Below are 7,216 nucleotides of genomic sequence, written 5' to 3' on the forward strand. Positions count from 1 at the left end.
GAAATCCTGTCTTGAAAAACCAAAAAAACCCCAAAAAACAAAAACCATTATTTCTGATCTTCAGTGTTCCCTTTGAAGGGGTCTTGTTTTGTTTGTTTTTGCTTTTTTGGGGGGCCTGCCACCTAGCTCCCAAATAAATCACACATGAAAGCTTATTCTTAATTATAAATGTCCAACCTTAGCTTGGCTTAGTTTCTAGCCAGCTTTTCCTAAATTATCCCGTCTATCTTTGCCTCTGGGCTTTTCCTGTTCTCTTACTTCTGTAAATCTTACTCTGTGGCTTGCTGTGTAGCTGGGTGGCTGGCCCCTGGAGTCCTCCTCTTTCTCTGACTATTTTCTTCTTTTTCCTCACAGGTTTCTCCTTCTACATATTCTCTCTGCCTGCCAGCCCCACCCATCTTTTCTCCTACCTCACTATTGGCCGTTCAGTTCTTTATTAGATCATCAGGTGTTTTATACAGGCACAGTAACACAGCTTCACAGAGTTAAATAAATGCAACATAAACAAAAGTAACACACCTCAAAATAATATTCCACAACAGGGTCTGATTGGGTCAAGACAACCCATATAATCTCTCTTAATTTAAGGTCAGTGATCTTAGTTACTGATCTATTGCTATGAAGAGACACCATGACCAAGGCAACGTATAAAAGAAAGCTTTTAATTGCGGGATTGCTTATAGTTTCAGAGGGTGAGTTCAAGACCATTGTGGTTGGGGGCATGGCAGCAGACAGAGAGACGTGTCACGGAAGTGGGAACTAAGGCCTTACATCTTGGTCCACAAATCAGAGGCAGTGAGCAAAACTGGGCCTGTTGTGATTTTTCTTTTCTTTTCTTTTTTCTTTTTTCTAAACAGGGGTCTCTCTGTGTATCCCCTGACTGTCCTAGAGCTCTCTAGTGTGGAACAGGCTGGCCTCAAACTCACAGAGATCCTCCTGCCTCTGCTTCCCAAGTATTGGGATTAAAATTGTGCTCCACCAGATCCAGCCTTTTGGCTTGGGCTTTTGAAACCTCAAAGCCCACACACAGTGACACGCCTCCTCTAACAAGGCCACACCTCCTAATCCTTCCCAAACAGTTCCACCAGTTAGGGACCAAGCATTCAAATGTATGCGCCTATGGGGGCCATTCTCATTCAAATAAGCTGATTTGGGACTGTATGTACATCTGAAAAGTCCCATATAGCGTCTCAAAACCGTAAGGATGATGTCCCATTATCTTTATCATATTGTGCTGGTTAGAAGCAGCTTACAGGTATGGTTCAATGAGTCACTGTAGAATTCTTGGGCTGAGCATGGTGGCATCCACTTGTAATCCCAGCACTTGGGAGCGAGGGCCAGGAGGGGCAGCAGCTCAGGGTCACCCTCAGCCAGAGACATCAAGGCCAGTTTGAGGTACAGCCTGAGAGCCTGCCCCAAAGCAAGAACCCGAAAACCTGAGAGCAAAAAGGAAAGAATTCTGACTTCCACATCTCCTGTCTGGATAAGAACTAGAAAATAAGGCTGGTGAGCCTCTCTCGGGCATTCAAGACAGTAACATGGAGTTAGTGTCTAACAAATGCCCAGCTTCATCTATTTACATCACAAAACCAAGTCCCAGAGTCAAGTGTCTGTTTCCTGTCTTGGGCAATCATGACATCATGTGACTTTAGGTGTGGGCCAGGGTGGCGACCAGTGAGTAAAGGCACTGGATACCAAGCTGGATGACCTTTGTTCCCAGAACCCAGAACCCAAGGAAGGAGAGAAGTGACTCCTGTAAGTGATCCTCCCATCCCTACATACATACACACACATACACAAAACAAACAAACAAACATTTTTACAGGGGAAAAAAGTATGTGGATGCTCCGTTCTTTTTTTCTAGAATGTGGGAAGGAGAGAAAGCCCTGAATGAATGAAATCCTGAGTGGATGTGTACTGTTTGACATGGTCATGGCCAAGTCTAGAACCATAGCCTCGGACCCTAGGGGAAAACGACAAAGGCTTCCCTGAGGAAGTGTGCAGAAAAGATCCACCACAGCTTTCTCCCCGCAGGTATTTACAGCCTGAAGCCTGCTTCTCAACACCGAGACGCTCCAAGAGAAATCCACCTCCTTGGTCAGCTGTGTTTAATAACCCAGCCTCGCTGGTCAACTATATATAATAGACGGAGCTTCTGGGGTGCTTTGGTTCCCCCATCAGAGAGCCCAGTCTCCCTGATTCCAACTTTTCTATGTGTCTATGTTTTCTTCATTACCTTGCATCCCAGTCCCAGCCAGGTCCATCCCTGGAACCATGCAAGAATGAGGCACTAGAGCAGTGGTTCTCAACCTGTGGGTCACGGACCCCCCCCAGCAGTGAACAAAGGAAAGTTAAGAACTGCTGCACTAGAGGTATCAGGGAGCTGTGGAAGTGTGGTCTATGAGGAAGACTCTTGTTCAACCTCAAATGGGAAAGTAAATGGGTTTCAGAATAAGCAAATAGATAATATGTTGTTCTCATTGGTTAATGAATAAACTGCTTTGGCCTATGGCAAGGCAGCTTAGAGGCAGGCAGAAATCCAAGCAGAGAGACAGGAAGAGGAAAGACAGGAGAGAGAGAGAGAGAGAGAGAGAGAGAGAGAGAGAGAGAGAGAGAGAGAGAAGAGAAGAGAAGAGAGAGAGAGAGAGAGAGAGAGAGAGAGAGAGAGAGAGAGAGAGAGAAGAGAGAGAGAGAGAGATGCCATCCTGCTGTGCAGGATGCAGCATGTCATGGCACACAGGTAAAGCCATGGAACATGTGGCAACACATAGATTAATGGAAATGGGCTGAGTTTAGTTATAAGAGCTAGCTAGCAAGAAAATTGAGCCATAGGCCATGGCCATACAGTTCTTATTTGATATATTAGTATCAACTAATTGATATATTAAGCCTCTGTGTGTGTACTTGGGTCTGAGTGACTGCAGGACTGGGTGGGACACAGGAAAGCTTCCAGGTACAGATACAGGCCTCAGGTCCAAGGCATCTGGGTACTCAGCCTCCCTTCTGTTTGGAGTGAAAGGCGTTCTTTCTGCTCCTTGGTCTTCTCAAAGGCCAAATGATCCTGATGAAGGCTGGGGCTCACAGAGAGACAAGGCCCTGCCTACTGTTTGTGTTCCAATTATTTCTCCATAAACACTTGAGAGTGGGATGCTTTCGTTACAGCTGCCCCCTCCTACTTTCCAATTAGCACTTTCTCTTCCTCATTAGTCTGGCTCTGGCGATGGTGGTAAAGCTACAACAGGAGAAATTACGACACAAACAACACATCTCTGAGTCAGAGCACATGGATCTTAGGGTCGGGATCTGTACATCCTGAGATGCGCTATTGAGAAGAAAGAAGGAGAGAAGGGCCCAAACACGTGCGTGTGCATTCACTGGGCATATGTGCACTCTGTGTGCACTTCCTCACTGCTGCTCTACACGTGATCCTGGAGTAAAAGGACCCACCATTTCCTGAGCACAACTGCGTGTGAGCAGGTTACACACAATCTTGCTAATTGTCTATCATCCATTGCCTATTTTAGTTTAACGTAGACCATATTGGGTTGACTTTGAAAACTGCATACAGTTGGATTCTGTGGAAGTCCTATGTTGTCACAAAGATTGAGGTTGGCCCCTTGGGGTCACTGGAAGCTCTTGTTATGTGTCCCCCCCTGCATTCTTACACTTGATGTAGCCGGCCCTCTGGATCTCTCTCCTTGTCTGTCCCATTTACTCAAGGACAGCCCTGTTCCTGAAGCAGGGCTGGTCGTGCAAGATGAAAACGAGGCAAGATGGCCAAGGGAAGCAATGGAGTATGGGTTCTTTGAAGCTGGGGGCCTGTGTGACTGTGCAAGTTTCATGCCCTTGCTGATGGCTCCATCTGGGCCTTTTCCAAAAATGCCACTCCTGAGGAGGTAGTCAGGTGGCCTGGTTGTATTTTTGTTAGAGGTCCTGGGACAGCTGCAGTAGAGGAGTGAGTCTGGAGTCACTGGTTGCTTGTCATGGAGAGGTTCATATTAAATAGCTCTTCATATTTCTCTTCATATCTGAAATTTAGCTATGATTCCAAGTTTTCCCCATTGATATCTTTCCAAATCATGACCCAAGCTCAGGTTTTGACTATAAGGTGCTAATCAAAACATTTTGTTAGGGGAAAAAAATAGTTCCTGAGAGAAATTGTTTCCTTCCTTATAGATGGGAACAGGCATTGTTCATTGTATTTTAAGAAAAATTATCCTGCCTGCTGCCAATTCTCATATGTACAAGGGACTGTTATCATTCTTACCAGAGAAGGAGTTCTGACGCTCAAGGGGACGTAGCTGAGGTGGTGTCCGGTTTCAACATTCACATTCTGTGCTGCTCAGTGTCTCTAAGTCTGGACAGGTTTATGTGCTGCTCAAAGTGGGCACAGGTTTGTTTTTGTTCCTTTGTTTTTTGGGATTTTTTTTTAGGGGTGTAGAAGAAGTAGAGCATTTGCCTAGCATGGATTTGTGTCCCCCAAACCAAACAAAACCCAAACCCAAGGAATTAGCCACAGAACGTGTTAAGGCTATTTCTGTGGCACACCATCTGGGATACATCTTTCAGTGAGTCCCTCGGCACTTAGCAGTTTGGACCATTGACATCAGATTATCATGGGAAGCAGGCACGGCTAAGGGCGTCATGGAAGGGAATGGTGAATGTGTTCTTCTCGCTCAGGACAATGTTGGACTTTAGGGCCCTTTATTCGGTTCTTTTTTTTTTTTTTTTTTTTTTTTGTTTTTTTTTTTTTTTGATTTTTTGAGACAGGGTTTCTCTGTGTAGTTTTGCGCCTTTCCTGGGACTCACTTGGTAGCCCAGGCTGGCCTCGAACTCACAGAGATCCGCCTGGCTCTGCCTCCCGAGTGCTGGGATTAAAGGCGTGCGCCACCACCGCCCGGCTTATTCGGTTCTTTATAGAACTGGAAAGTACTAGGAATATCTTTATGCTCTACAAGCAGCAGGGAGCATCCATCTTCTCGGGACTGACAGAACCACAGTCTCCTCCCTCTACCTCCTTCTCCATAAGGGAGGGGGAGCACTATAATAGTTTTTAAATTATTATTTAAAAATTGTTCATCTTCTCTGTGTGTCGCCTGCATGTGTTTGTGTGCACCATGTGGGTGCTTGGTGCCCTGGGAGGTCAGAAGAGGTGGTCAGATCTCCAGGAACTGGAGTTATGGATGATTGTGAACACCGTGTGGATGCTGGGAGTTGAACCCAGTCCCCTGCAAGCATAACGTGTGTGTGTGTGTGTGTGTGTGTGTGTGTGTGTGTGTGTGTGTGTGCTCTTGACCACTGAGCCGTCTCTCCAGCCCTGCTCTACAGTATTTGGTAGATAACCATGGAGACAGTTCGTCCAGTGTGGGGATGTCATTAGCCACTCAAACCCTCATTCTAAGCCCAGTGACTCATCAACTGTTCTGTGAGACCTGAGTCTGCACATACCTGCCTCAGTCTAGTGTGTGGAATAATGATCACTCTGAAAGTGATGCCTTAGGAACAGAAAGGGCCTGTAGCTCATCATCCAAGCGTGGACACTCTGAAGAGTAAAAAGAACACTTATACACACATTAACAAGCTTGTGAATCATGTGCTATAGGGCTGGAAGTAGAACTCAATCTTAGGACGTTCGCCCATGTACAAAGCCCTGGGTTAAATCCCTCTTGCTGAGCATGATGATGTCAGCACTTCAGAGGCTAAGGCAAGACGATTGCTTGACCTCAAAGGAGTTCACAGCCAACCTAAGCAACATAGCAAGAACCTGCCTCAGTAAACAAATAAGTACATAAAAATGTAATACATGGCTGGTGCAGTGTGCACCCTGTCTCAAAACAAAACAAATGTAATATATGTATAAATATAAAATAGAAAAGGATATAATCACAGTCATTATTTTTTTCTTTTTTGGTGGGGGAGGGTCTCACTATGTAGCTCTGGCTGTACTGGAACTCATTCTGTAGACCAGACTGTCCTTGAACTCACAGAGATCCACCTACCTCTGCCTCCTGAGTGCTGGGATTAAAGGCGAGTGCTACTATGCCTGACTTCTTTTTTCTTTTAAATTACTCTTGATATAATAATGTGATTTAATCAGTTTTGTAATAGTCTGTCTAATGTGCCACTGGTATTTTTCTTATGAATATATTGTTAAATATAGTTTTATTGAGTTAAAAAGATTTTTGAGAAAAGTTCTCATGTAGCCCAGGCTGGCCTCAAACTTGCTATATAGTTGAGGCTGGACTTGATCTGATCTTTCCACCTCTACCTCCCCAATACTGGCATTACCGGTATGTGCCATCAGACCTAGATTCACTTAAAATTTTAATATTTACTACAAGAAAATTATGCTAAATAAAACCTTAATCAATTTAATTTTTATTTGAATTGTGGCAAATAATTCAATTTTCAGTGAAAATAGAATGCTTCAGACCAGTTTGTTTTCACCAGGACTGTATTTTTTGTCTCTATTTAGAGAATTTCAACAAATGATTTTTAAATCCAAAAACTCATTGAATAAAGTTGTCTCCATGAATTTCTACACACACACAGCACTTGAGACAGGATCTCATTATGTAGATCAAGCTGGCTTCAAACTCAGAGAGATCCTCCTGCCTAAGTCCGTCTTCTGCATCTGGAGTGCTGGGTTAATGGCGTGGACAGCCATGCTTGACACCACAGATCTCTAAAATGTTTTTACCAAATGTAGAAGTTCCTAACCTAATGACCTCTGATTTCTTTCCACTCAGGCACGGAGTATACATTCATCCACTTGAAACGAGAATGTCACCAAGAGATATGCCCAGAAGCTGGGATGTTCCAAATCACAATTACGTCCTTCCCAATCACACCTGCGGCCCAGGCCACCCCCTTCTGAGGCGTTCACTTCCCCTCTGCTTTCCCTACTTATAAGCTTTGTTACCAACAACTGCGATTTCATTACACTTCAAAAATGGAAGTATCTGTCATTCCATTCAATTGATGTTTTCAGTATTTCTAACTATTTTGAAGACCAATTTAGAAGACCCATCTTTAGAACGTAACACGTAACACATGAGTTCTGACCTGGGGGCTGGGGAACATCTGTAGATCTAGGATGTGGGATCAGAGGCAGGAGGATATCAAGTTTGAGTTCAAAGCCACTTTAGACTGTGTAGCAAGACCATGTCTGAAAATACAAACAATGGCAGCTGTTCAAAGGCTCAGGCGTTTCTAA

The 7,216-nt window shown here is 44.4% G+C and overlaps 1 long non-coding RNA gene across 1 annotated transcript; it reads left to right on the forward strand.

The window, feature by feature from the left end:
* Window positions 1–1,629: 1,629 nt before the first annotated feature.
* Window positions 1,630–6,958, forward strand: LOC143268540 (uncharacterized). The gene is made up of 2 exons (XR_013044600.1): window positions 1,630–1,755; window positions 6,750–6,958. It is a non-coding gene; the product is annotated as an uncharacterized LOC143268540 (long non-coding RNA).
* Window positions 6,959–7,216: the final 258 nt, after the last annotated feature.

Source organism: Peromyscus maniculatus, chromosome 14 (assembly GCF_049852395.1).
Source record: "Peromyscus maniculatus bairdii isolate BWxNUB_F1_BW_parent chromosome 14, HU_Pman_BW_mat_3.1, whole genome shotgun sequence".
Lineage (NCBI taxonomy): Eukaryota > Metazoa > Chordata > Mammalia > Rodentia > Cricetidae > Peromyscus > Peromyscus maniculatus.